This window comes from Coccinella septempunctata, chromosome 3 (assembly GCF_907165205.1).
Source record: "Coccinella septempunctata chromosome 3, icCocSept1.1, whole genome shotgun sequence".
NCBI classification, from domain to species: domain Eukaryota; kingdom Metazoa; phylum Arthropoda; class Insecta; order Coleoptera; family Coccinellidae; genus Coccinella; species Coccinella septempunctata.
Window position 1 is genome coordinate 26,167,261 of NC_058191.1, and position 14,068 is coordinate 26,181,328.

The following is a 14,068-nucleotide window of genomic DNA, read 5'->3' on the forward strand; positions in this document are numbered from 1 at the left end:
AGAATTCTTTTACATATTAGTTACAGAATTTTCAGAACCACAATTAAAAACAAATTTACATGGGTGTAACCTGTATGTCGGTAAAGATATGTAAGAATAACAAGTCAACTCCAAAATGCAAATAACTTCACTAATAACATGAATTGCATATCAACATAATAATACATATATCCAGCTGTAAATGATAAAATTCATTGATAAATTGAAATACGTGTATCTATTCTAATGTATAAAATTGTAGTGTAAGAGCCTAGGAGTACAAGTGCATTTTATTTGGTTTTGAGAAAATCAGATTTAAAGTTAAAAATTATTCCCAAATTCGACCTGTTGGTTTCTCTAGTACTTTGTATTGCTCTGTCTTTTTCACTTGAAGTTTTGGACTTACTCTTTTATACCATCCTCAGCTTGTCTCACCACTTACTCATAGACAACGTGGTGATCGCCAAAGTGCAACTCTTCACATAGACTAATTTCATCGTACATCAGAGAACAAATTCCTTTTTTCTGCTCAGTATTTCGGAGATGCAACCTCAAAGAATCTATAATGACTCTACGTATTCCAGGAGAAACTTTTTTACTGCAGTTCACCAAGTCAATGTCTGGACATACTGAAAATCCTATTCACTTCAGAGTACTGAAAATAAAAATCAATCAATATCAGAGTCACATTGTACGAGTTTCAATACTTACGTTCGAATATTTATGGTAAATTCAAAAAACTTATATTCGGAGAATCTCTTGTACTACAGTATCCACAGTTCCTCACTATACAATAATTTCCATAAGACATTTTGAGCAAAGATATTTTTCTTTGATTTTGAAGTTTTCACTAAGGAAATACACAAAAAACTCTAATAATAAACGACTAAAATGAACTAAATAAACGACGAGCGGAAAGAGAATCAAAACAAAACGGCCATGTTTCTTCAAATCTTACAAAAGTCAAATTATGTTTCTCCAAATGGCCGTCGAATAAATATTTTAACCATTCTTGGCATCTTAGTACAACAATTGAACCACCAGGTGGCGCTACCGCAAGTGTATACGCTTGGTTTCCTATCTTCCTAACTCTATAATCTTTGATCATAATGTTGGACTTTTTACGCTCAAAACGGCCCGCGAACGATCGTTATGCCGGGATATTTATTCGCCAATAAAATAGCACCTGAGTAATAATTTTCGACAACGCTTGGGGGAGAGCTAATAAGTACTCGAAATTTCGCCCAAGGCTCCGCACGAGATGGAAATCGAAGTGGTGTGAGTTAGGTCGATCCTTTCAGCTTCTTCTCTCCAGCTGAAAGCATCTCAGATTTGATTCAATTATAAATCAGAAGATTGAGCATACCGCAGGTTGAAAATGGGCAATTCTGGTGAACGTTCGTCTGTTTAGTTATTATTGTATAGATTTTCGTACAGGGTAACCTTGGGCTCAAAGATTATAAAGTGGAAAGATAGTAAACGCCCTCATATCTCTAGTACTAAAAACCGACTACATTTTGATCAGTGAGAACACGTTTGACAATGAGATGGCGCTGAAAAGTACTGTCAATATTTAATACAGTTTAATAACAGTTTTCTGTTTTACAATTGAGGGGCGTGAAATTCGAATTATATTCTTTGTATTGAATTTCAATATCGACCAGAAAAAAAACATCCTGGGCGACAAAACAAAAGTATAATTTTGTATTGTGATCAGGATGTTAGTTTCCACCTGAAAATTATTTCGAATCAATATCAAGGAAATACGCTGTTGGATGTGCTATATTTTCACTTGCAATTAATAAAAATCGCAAAAATTCAAGATTATGGACAACAAATAGAGTTTTGAATAGGACACAAAAGTATATGGTGATATGTTATAGGCCAAAGGTGTTTTTTCTGTGCAATACATTGTTTTGAATCAATAAACTTAGTTGAATTTGTACAATTTATATTAGAAATTAAGAGGTGAAAATGAAAATCTTACGTCCGAAACCACTAATTTATATAGGGTTTTCGTTATAATTAAATTAAATCAGTTCGTCATCTGGAAAAGTCAGATATTTTTTTTTCTAACGGAAAAAAACTAAATTTTTTTTTTGGTTGAAGAACAGATATTCATTAATGTTTTTTACTTTCAGAGTTGACATTATCTCTTCTATGAATTTCCACATGAAAATATTCCTCGAAAAGTCTCGCCATCGGCTACAATTCGTATCCTGGTGAAATTGAAAAAAGACGTTCGTCAAGTGCTGCTATCTTTTCAACGAAAGTGTAATTTACTGTAATATTCGTAACTTCTACTTTTCGTTCAAATGTTCTGGCAACACCCCACATTCTGGTATTCTTTCCCCCTTTACGCCTTATACGGATAGACAGAAAGTCCCGTGGTATAAACTCCTTTTAATGTGAACCAATATTCAATATACCATCATAGCATACACATTTCAGTTCTTTACATATTATTTATAGAATTTTCAGACTTTTTCGCACTTTAAAAAAACCTTACAGAGGTATACAAGAGATAAAGTCTCTTTATGACACAACATACAAATTGATTAATGAATGAACTATGGAGAGTAGAGACAAGGAGAAAGATCGCTGCTTTGAGATCATAGATTTTTTGTCCCCTAAAATATGTAGCAATAGGGTAGTTCATGTTTCTGCCAACAGGCGCGCTGGCCATCACGGGATGGCGAAATTTTGATTTAAACTAATTGTAGTTGGCCGAGTGAATTGTCTTCCTGGTGACATATGATTAGAATATTATTTTTTTCAATTTTTTATAAAAGAACAACCATGGTGAAATGTTGAAGAGTGCGCTAGTGTAAGAGTATTTTGGCATGGGAAAGAAATAAAGGAGAATAAAATTTTCGAGTGCATTTTTGAGAGAAAATTGGAAAAAACCTTACCTCGAGAATCAAGTCGGAATCAATTTGTGTGTCAAGAGCACACGATGAAGATATCAAAAAGGTGATGGATTCATTATGAAATAAATCGAAATTGTCATCCCTCGTGAGAAGTGGACTCTTCTGAATAAGAATTTCTTACCAATAAAACTACATGGTTCAGAAGTAGATATTCTTGAAGATTTAGTTGGTAAAATATATGGTTGTGATTTCTTTTGACTTTCGTTGATTTCGTCATTTATTATTAATGAATAAAGCTCATAACATAGTCTCCTTTATAATGTGACTTGTATTTTATTGCATATAATTCAGAGAACTCATATTTAATATATATTTGAGGAAAGGTATTTGAAAAATCATCAGAAAAACCACGATGACACATAACCTAAAATAAAATGAAGGCTGTTCATTCAAAATTGACGCTAAAATCCCCACTCCTTATCTATAAACATAGCGATCGCAGAGACTCCTGTCCTGCGTTCCCCGTTTTCGGGGACACATTTTTAGAACGTCGATCGTTCTCCTTCTCTCTACTCTCCATAGAATGAACACTCATAGCATAAAACTTTGATTTTCCAAACATTAATTTGACAGTCAATCGATTCCCAAATCGAAAACACTGAAAACTATGCATTTCGGAATATATTGAAGGAGATGCAATTGAGAATCATTGAATGGACCTAGGAAGGTCATAATTTCCCTTCAATGGGCCCCTCATGCCAGGGAAGCTTTCTGCATACAACAATTTGCGTGGATGATGAATAGTTGTCGATTGACTTGCATTTAAATGTTCACTACACATGGTTTAGTCAGTAATGTTTGCTGAAGTCATTGCCTTAGCGGAGCATTGAAAATAAAAAACAATGAATGACCGAGTCACATGTTACGATTTTTAATACTTACTTTTCCATTTTCCTTAGGCCCGGTACTTTCACATGCGAATAAATAAATTTATTCAATAGATAAGTCTTATTCTCATGATAAGTAAATATGCAGTCTTTTCACTTTCAGATAGTGTTATTCATCGAATAAATCTGTCATTGAAACTCGTTAATAAGATTTTATTTGTCATAGATCGAATGTCGGTACGTCATTATTGGTTGAATTTTTTAGATTTTTGATGTATGGTTATTCTTTGTGTGGTTTTCACGAAATATTTGCTCTTTAGTTGGAATTATGACAATTTCTACAATGCGGTCTCTTATTTTACATTAATCAGTGAAAAGAAGTATACCGTGTTTCCATAGAATTGTTATTCGTCAAATAATTTCATCTGAAAGCACCGAAATAAGGTATCCATCAGATAGGAAATTATTTGACGAATACTTATTGACAGTGAATAAAATTTATTCGAAGGTGAAAGTACCGGGCCTTAGTAAAGTAAGAAACTTGATTTCGAAATAGTTATTTTCTTATCAAGTGCGGGCAAGACATTTTCCGCAAGAGTTAGGAACAATATTTTTTCTACAAGCGCTTGAAATATATAAATGTATCCATTTCACAAAACAAATTATATCTCATTTGATTAATGCCTATATATAATGACAGACGTAATTCTGCATGTCGTTACTATGGGTTTCTCATCGTTGATGTTCTGTGCATAGAAACATGATAGAATTTAATTTACTCTATAATATTTGCGTGCGGGAAAAACCCCTGCTAATCCCCTGCTAAGAAAAAATTCATTTTATTATTTGATCCACAGTTTTTTACTTTTCGATAATTTTCGAACTATATTATTTGGGGTTTCCACCAGAAAATTAGACAAATAAATTCAATAATCAACATCTAGAAAGGAGCTAAATAAACAAAAAGTGGTATGAGAATCAAAACCTCCTTGATCAAAATGGCCATCTGATATCCTAAAAATTTTTGTATGTATCTGCATATGTCTCTCAAAATAATAATTTAACCAGTCTTAACGTCTGAAAACACGTTTGACACACAGATGGAGCTCACATCACTTCAGTCGCTTCGTTTCCCATTTTTTTACTCTTACTTTGCTTGCGCTTGTCTTGTACCTAATATTTCAAGGAAATATTAATGAAAATAAAGAAATGAAGAATAAATATCAAATATATTGGATATAATTGATGAAAAACCTCATTTTCAGTGCCTGACTGGTGCTAACATAGTAAACCGATATCGATTGAAATTCAATCTGAGAAGATTCTACATTTTCTGAAAATTTTTAGCGTTTTCACTCCGAATCTCTCAAAATCAATAAAAAAATTGAAATAACCGATTTGTTCCTGCGTAAGTTCTTGCACTAATTTGTCGGGAGCAAATCAAGTAGAAAAAATTGTTGCCTGAAAATGAACTTGAAAAAGGAAATACCGAGAAATACGAATTATAATTAAAGACTCTGAAACGTTACTATACATAGTTATAATTTCAAAGTTCCTTTTTTCAGTTTATGGTCAGGCAATTGTTTCTACTTGATTAGCTCCTGACGAATTAGTGCAAGAATTTACACAGGAGCAAATCGATTATTTCGATTCTTTAATTGATTTTGTTCATTACTTATAAGCAGTATACGAAGATCTATGACGCAGATTGAACACTTAAACGATTGAATGGAATGAACAGTGGCCAGAACTGCTTGTAAGTTTTTATTTATTCCGAGAAAAGTATCGACTGTATCGAAATTTTGCAGGAGACTTTTTTCTACAGAATTGAATGGAAAAGAATAGGAGAATTTTATATCTCGAAAATCTATCCCACGAAAACAATTTTTGAAGGAAAATTATAAAGGGTTGATATTTCAAACCCCTAATAATAGGAGATCTAAAAAAATTGTGTGAGTAACATCTACTTAGTGCTTCATATTATATATAGTTTTATGACTAGTGTTCTTCAGAACGCTTAAAAAAAATAAAAACTGTCAACTCGTCATCGCCTTCCAAAGGCTGTATCTTGAAGGGGAGGTCGATTTCGAAAAAAATTTATAGGAACTCCCCCTGCTTATTTTCATCGAGGAATCATCTCCCTAAGTCCTTCGCATTTGTTTACAGACACCCTGTATGATCCTGATACGAAAGCGTGCTCAAAAATCAAGGAAATGAACAACCTCCTGTTCGCAAACTATGTAAATCAACCTTTGGAATTGAGTTCGACATTTTTCCAATTGCATACTCTCTCTGATTACAGGTACCTGGAACATTTAAAATGCAAATTGAGGATACATTGGTATTCACTTAAATATTTCAACGGGAGTAATGTCGACCACATCCAATGAGGCTTAGGGCGAAGTTTGATATTTGCATTTATTTCGTCTAAATTATTTCATAGATAAAATCGAAAATAGTGGTGGTCCTATACCTTCTTCTTATGAAGATCAACTAGCTGGGGGCCTCCAACTGTTGGGTGGTCAACGTTTATTGATTGAAATTGCTGTAATTATTGTATCTAATCACCTTGTCTTACTGCTTGTGTTTACTTTCGGGTAGCTTCCGCTGAATTCAAACTTACCAAAGGAGAAAGAAGTTCGTTGTATCCTAACAATATGAATAACAACCATGAATCTAGTCTAATATTGACCCAAGAAACCAAGAAGGAAAAATTCATCTGAATAATCTGAACTTTTTATCATTAAATGATTTCTCTATTGAACTATGATATAGGTGAAATATACGATAATTCTACTTTGTGCTTGACCCATATTATTTCTTCGTATTACGGCTCGAAATTTTATTCGAATAATATGAAAATCAGAATAATTCGAATATGATAATGATAGAACTGTTCTATTATCAACTTATCCGAAAATTCACTAAATAAGTAGTCTGGGAGAGTTGAACCCCTTTTCTCTCTGAAGCCACTCAAGTTGTATCTGTAAATGGAAGAACCTCACATTTTTGCGTAAAGATATCATGCCCAAATAGGAAACGATAGATAACAGTAGAGTGATGGTGAGATGAACATTTTGTGTACAGCAATTCATTTTTTAGGAACCGAAAATTGGCTCATGTCTCTATAACCCATGGGAGAGTTGAATAGGGGGCGAGAGAGACTTGACCATAAAGTTTGTTTTTCAGGAAAAACATTGGAAGGAAACAATTTCCAATAACCAATGATATTCTATGTCAAGGTTTTCATCATCAGATGTATCAGCGTATGAAATACATATTTTCTATTTCAGAGTCACCCTCACCTTTTTCCAAGATGTTTTTAAATTTTTTCAACCTTTGTATATTTTTATATTAATTTCTATTAATCAACTTTCTATTTTCGAAGCAAACTATTGTTTATTTATTTATGTTTTCATTCAAGGGATAAACCCAATTACAAAATAAGAAGAAAAATATGAGTCAACAAAAATATCGCACATTCATAATTCAAATCAGACAATGATTAACATTTCCCACTATGGCGGAGTATGATGAATTTATAAAGTCGATGCCAAGCCGTCCAGCAATATTCACCCGCTCTGAAATTCTGGGAATAGGAGATGCCCTTGTGTAATTGAGCCTGTAATTAGGAACACTGAGGAAGACAGACTCCCTAATATTTCTGGGTGGAACGTGAAAACCAAAGATAGAGAGCAGCTCATTCGTTGACAGTTTTCCAATAAAAGTCTAGTGAAGAGCAATACATCGCTCCTAATCCTACGCGTCTTCAAAGTTGGTAAGCGAAGTACAGATCTCACTTGAGTTGCCGAAAAATTTAATCGAGAAATGCTCATTCTATAAGAAATATGAAGAAGAAATTTATTCTGAACACTCTAGATCCTGTCACTGTCCTGTGAAGGACACCAGACACAGAAGATGCAAAACTCAAGATGAGGTCTTATCAAAGTTACATACAGATGTATTATAGTGTTGATATCACTGAATTCATAGGAATGCCTCAAAACAAAACCAAGCGACCTCAAACCCTTAGCAAGAATATCTTCTATATGCAGACCGAAACTCATCTTGGAGTCGTACAAAACACCTAAATCCCTCACCATACCAACTTCTATCAATTACTTTCCACCCAAAATATAACGAGAATGGAAATAGCATCCCCTTCTAAATATTGACATGTCTTTATATTTGTCAACATTAATAAACACAGCGTTCAACCTGCACCACTGTTCGAGTCTCTCCAGATCAGATTGGATATTAAGCATATCCAATAAAGTGTTGACTACCAAAAATATCTTCAAGTCGTCCGCGAAAAGGAGGAACGTTGCGAATATGAAACATGTCTTAACGTCATCAATGTACATCAGAAACAGTAAAGGCCCAAGGTGACTGCCTTGTGGAACACCCGACCGGATCACATATGACAAGGAGAAAGAAGCTCTTACCTTAACCCTTTACGAACGACTGCAATCTGCCGAGATACCAAATGCCAATAGCTTTCTCCACAAAATACTATGTATGTTTCACCTTATCAAATGCCTCAGAGAAATCCGTATATATGACGTCAACCTACTTCCCCCAAAGAATCCATAACATACTGAACTAACACAAGGAGATTCGATTCAACGCTCTTACCACAAATAAATCTAACATCTAAGCTCAATGCGGGGAACACGGACCACTCATTATGTCTCCCGACCATAGGATGGGTCAAGTCTCCCGCACTCCTTTTCAGTCTATTCAACAGATGGTTTCTTGAAACTTTTAAAACCATAAAAATGCTCATGTGGAACAAAATTAATCAATGAAACCAATAAAACTAAATAACACCACGCACCTTTTAAACTTTTTCTGAAAAGTTCAATAGATGCAGGGTATTATTTAGTTTGGTGTTATTTTTGTTTGTTACACTGTCTGCGGTGTAACAAACAAAAATTATTCAATTTCTTACTTCCTAACAACAAAATCACGTTCAACCCTCTCACTCCCGAACTGTTCAGATGGCGGCCAAAATGGAGTCGCCATTAGAAATTTGAAATATAAATGCAAAATATTATTGGATTTGAGACTTCTGAGAACACTATAGGGATTAGAGCTGGAGTATACAGGGCTATTACCAAATGATTCATATCACTAGACTGCTTTTCAAGCGTCTTTCAGGCAGAAATATTTGTAATCGATATGTAGAACTCAACCTAAAATCAAACTATCAGAAATGACTATTCAGAGAGTCAGGCTGCGATCAAAGTACTGATTCCAATTCTCAGATGATATGGGAGTGCCGAATAAAACTATCATCTATCATTGATATCGTCACTCATTGAAAAACAAATTTGTCTTGCTTTTTTCGGAACGAAAATTTCGAGTAAACAAGGTAAAAGAAATAAAATCAAGCATGAAAACGTTTATGCCCTACCTATACTTAACCTTTTATTCTTCTCTTTTCATTGGAGCTACTTATATGCATATTTTATGGTGAATTTTTTGAATGAATTGTCTACGTTCATGAGTACTTATATCTAAATGGCTGTCAAAGATATGATAAATTTTTTTTTTCGGAGACTTATTTCACAATCTTCCATGCACTCACACCCTCAGGTTCCGCATCTTATTCTGAAAAGTCCTGTAATTTCATAAACGATATAATTTTGGAGGTAATATTCCTCACTTATTCGAATTGATAGTCTTATAGGTACCTACCTTTTCCTTTCTTCTCTGCCTATCATTGAAGATAACTTACAAATCTAATTTTACGAGTTATCTCAGCAGGGGCCAATCACATTTCAAAATCAACATTATTCGAATAAAATTACATTTAACCAGGGTTATGCATTTTAAATCCAATCAAACGCTTCCAGATATGATATATTGGGAATTTATGGATATCATCATTAAATTTTACTTCCAAAGCATCGCTCCTCAAAACGACGAAATCACAGTTATAGGAGGTTTTTCGAAATAATTATAGATCGTAAATTAGACCAATAAAACGTTTTATTTTAACCAATTATTCCGATATAATCCGATCCGTCCTATTGCAGGTGGTCTGGACGAAATAGTGGCTTCATGACTATTATAAAACGATTTTATACGTTTCACGGCAATTTGATATCGCGCATGTAATGGTTTCAGACCATCTATATTAGTAAAGGATTTCAAGACGAATGTGATTTCGTTTCATTCGAATATGAATATTAATATTTTCAATTCAGTGGGAGAATTTTATTACATCGAATAACTTTCTCGTATATCGAATATGCCTCGGTTTTTACAAACGGCACCTGAATATTTCACAATTCACATTACGGAAAATTGACATTTCTGCACATCAACGAAATTCTTTGGATTCGATGTGGAGCTTCTTGCTGCTCCATACGCCGAAATCTTCGGCTTTAATGAAATTTTGTTGTTTCGACCAATAAAATAATATAATTTATGAGACAATGTTGCATCTTGAAGATTACAGATTTTGACTTCTCAAAAAATCATCATGCAACAATATAAGCACAAGCACCAGAACAGGGATCAAAATATCAATAAGCTCATTGAGCTGGGATAACAATAAAATGCCAGTTTATAATTATTATAAACTAGGCAGCAAATTAATTGGGACCCCTAAAAATTTGCTCAAATTTTTTATGATGTTGGATATAAACCTCGAGTTGCAATGGCTTATTCTTTGCCTATATGCCACTGGCACAGAGTAATTTTTTTTCATTCTCTTCCCTTGTACAAGGTGTGAATGTAAGGCAGCCAAAAATTTTTTGTCTGTGTCTTTTTTATGGTAAGTGGATTGTTAGCTCGTCGCCTCGAGACATGCTCGCCACTTTTCGTATACAATGCGTTGCTATGGAAATATCTCCATTTTATGACATCACCTCTTCTTCTTTTAATTCTAGCCATATCCTCGACATTTCTTGTAAATTTCGCCAGTGGTGAGGAGCGTCATCTTCAATCTTTAGGTAACTGGCACAGAGAATTTTTTCTTCAAGCTCCTGTTGTTGTACAGGGTGTGAACTTATAAAAGCGAAAAATTTCATTTTTTCTGCTAGGAATTTGAAGATATTAAGGGACTTATAAGTTTTTTATGTCGGGTGATTTGTCAGGTCATTACCTCTTACCTCGGTAATCTTTTGTCATTTTCTAGATACCTGACGTTGCTATAGAAATACCTATACATATTTCATGAAATTCTGTTCTTCTCGAGAAATGCGCCTTTTTTCATATAACAACAGCAGAATATCGTTTAAACTGCATCAAGGATATCTTACAATTACAATGATCAACTGCTGAAAAAATTTAACTTAATTTCAAGTAATATTTTCCACAGTTTTTCAGAACTAAAGCTTTAAAGGTATCATAGATTGAGAATTTTGTTTCTGTTAGCAATAATGCGTTGCCGCATCGATCATAATAAGGGCACAAATATCTTCAACAAAAGCAAAATCCTTTAATCGTAGTCAAACCAACGTCACTGGATAAAGTTGGAGTTTTTCCTAAAAGAAAACCAGAAAATCTCAGGTGAAACATTATAGAAATGCTTTTTTCTCTGAACTCCAATTTGAGAATCTATGAATGGAACTCATTGCGTTTTAAGCTTCTTTCAATGTGAACCTTTCAACAAAACCATAAAGAATTCCGAATAAAATTGAGGATTTTTTTCTGGGTAATTTTTATCACATAAGTACCTACCTCATATGCAAGCCACTGCTTTTGAATAATTTCCTTACAAAGTATTCTTGGTTGTCATGATGCAGTTCACACTTAATCTCTAGAATTGTTGTTGAAAAATAGACGAATTACCTGAGAAAAACGAAATTTCAAGAAATAGCGTTATTTCCAGAGCAACGTGATGTACCTCACACAATCCACCCAACATAAGGAAAAATTTTGCAACGCCGTCACTGTTTCTGAATTCCCAGCCAAAGGGATGTACATTTTTCGCTTCCTTATATTCTCACCCTGTACAAAAAATATCCTGAGACAGTTGCGTAAAGATAAGAAATTTGCTTTGCATTACTGAGGAAAAATCCAATACCGGCAAGAAATCTCGAAGTTATAGCTAAAATTTCAAGAAAACGAGGTAATTTCATAATGTCGTGATATTTCCATAAAAACGAATTATATCTGAAGAGTGGCGAAGAAGTGTTGACCAATCCACCCAGCATAAAAAAAAACTTTGTAAAGACCTCTGCTGTTCCCAAATTCGTCTTCAAAAAACGAAAATTTTTGGCTGCCTTACATTCATACCCTGTACCTACAACAAGAAGGCATTGAAAAAAATTACCCTGTGACAGTGGCATGCATGCGTAGGATAGATAAGGCTTTGCATCTGGGGGTCAAAATCAAACATCTCCAAAGTGATGTCGAAGTTAAATCTAGTGAAGCCATTTCTCAGCTGTCCCACTTCATTTGATGGTTAGTTTACATAGCGAGTGGAAAGTAGTGCATACAATTCATATTATCGGTGCTCGGACCAGAAATCCATTAGTTTTTAGGTAAATGGATATAGTGAAGGATATCTTGTATCTATCGAACAATTTGAAATCTATACTCGTTGGAAAGGTGAAATTTCGCCCTTAAACATTTGTTTCTTGTTCAGTTTGTTCAGTTCCAGGGTGTTGAAAATAGAAGTTAAAATATAGAAAATTCGGTGCGTTCCACAGTTTTTCTTTAATTGAGGTGAAATGTGAGGCAAGCTATTGAAAAGTAGACAAGAAACTTTTACCGTATTAATACACTAGATTCTGACAAAAACTCTTGAATTCCTTAATTTATACATCACCCTGAAATTTTCAGTATTTTGGATATATGTAGATTCCTGAACTCTAATAAGAGAAATTGGGCAAAAAACTATTCCGGATGATCAAACTATACTTCCGTAGTCTAAACAAAACACACTACTTAAGTTCCAAATTATATTGCTAGCGAAATTTTTCAACTACTGAATTGAATGAAATAGTTTCAAACTAGACCTTGGATAACTGATAAACTACACAAGAAAATAGTTTAATTCAGTTAGGAAAAGCACTCAAGACTACCTTGGGCATTTATGGACCTCATCAGTATAGGGTAATTTTACATAGCACAAAACTTTTTACTTGCTCCTGCAGATGTTGTGTGGTATTCTATTTTAATTGAGGTTGTAGTTTTAAACTGTCATCTCTCCAGAATTCCATTTCTTGTTGAATCACACTTCTAACTGGAACATACGTTATAACAATTCATAACTTTTATCGAATACAACAATCACTTATATCGACCAGGCTAGAAAGTGTTTCAATTTTCTACCTCACAAGTTGTAATATGAATAGACATTCGTTCATGAAAAGAAACCACTAAAAGACTTGTTGCTGCGATATACCCACACATCTCTCGAATCGTAGAAACAAATAATCTGACACTCCTTTCAACATAAAACAAATCAAAAGACAAGTGAGTTCATATATCTTTGGCCATATCATAGCTATTGTTTGCAATTTTTTCAGATCGATATCCGGTAACAGATCGTTTTGTTTTTTGTTCCATTCAAAGATTGAATGTACCTGTGGGCTGAAAGAAAGAACATTTAATAACCGCTATTCCATTTCACGCAGACTTTTTCCGCTTACGATAAAATTTCTGTAAACTGCTCCTTTTTTTTCATCTTATACAATTTTAAATTTCCATAGTTTTGTTCGCATAATATTTTTATAACTATCTTTGTTGGTCTTGATCAATTTAATTGTATTTCAATGATAGAACATGGGAACATTTGTGGTCGCATCATATGAATCGATAATATACAGGGTGTAACCTCACTAGGGGTTGCATGACAAACTGCTCAATTACACTTGAAAAGTTTTAGCTAACTCAAAATGAAAATTAACATTGTTGCAGCATTTTTCTACAAAACAGTTGATACCGAAGATGTGAATTTTCCGCGATACTTTTCTCTCATTCTTTATAAGGTAATGAGGATCCCGAATAGACATTGTTGTACAACATTCCAGCATTATTCATAACAATTGCTGATATATTTATATGGTGGTTTCATTCTTAGATTCAGGACCTAAAAAATTGACAGATAGAAAATATGTGAACGCCGTCTGCCAATAAGGCAGACTCACTTATTAGTTCTTAGAAATTGTATGAACCAACCCTTAGTAGTTGGTAGAAAAAAAGAGGGAAAAAATGGGTCAGAATGGTATGAAAAGTGAAAAAAGTTTTAATTTCAACGTTCCATTAAAAAAATGAACTGAGTACATATTTATACATATCATAGTAGGTAAATTTTTTATTTAAATAAAACATCGACTTTTTCATTGCAGTGCATTCTTGTCAACAAAATTT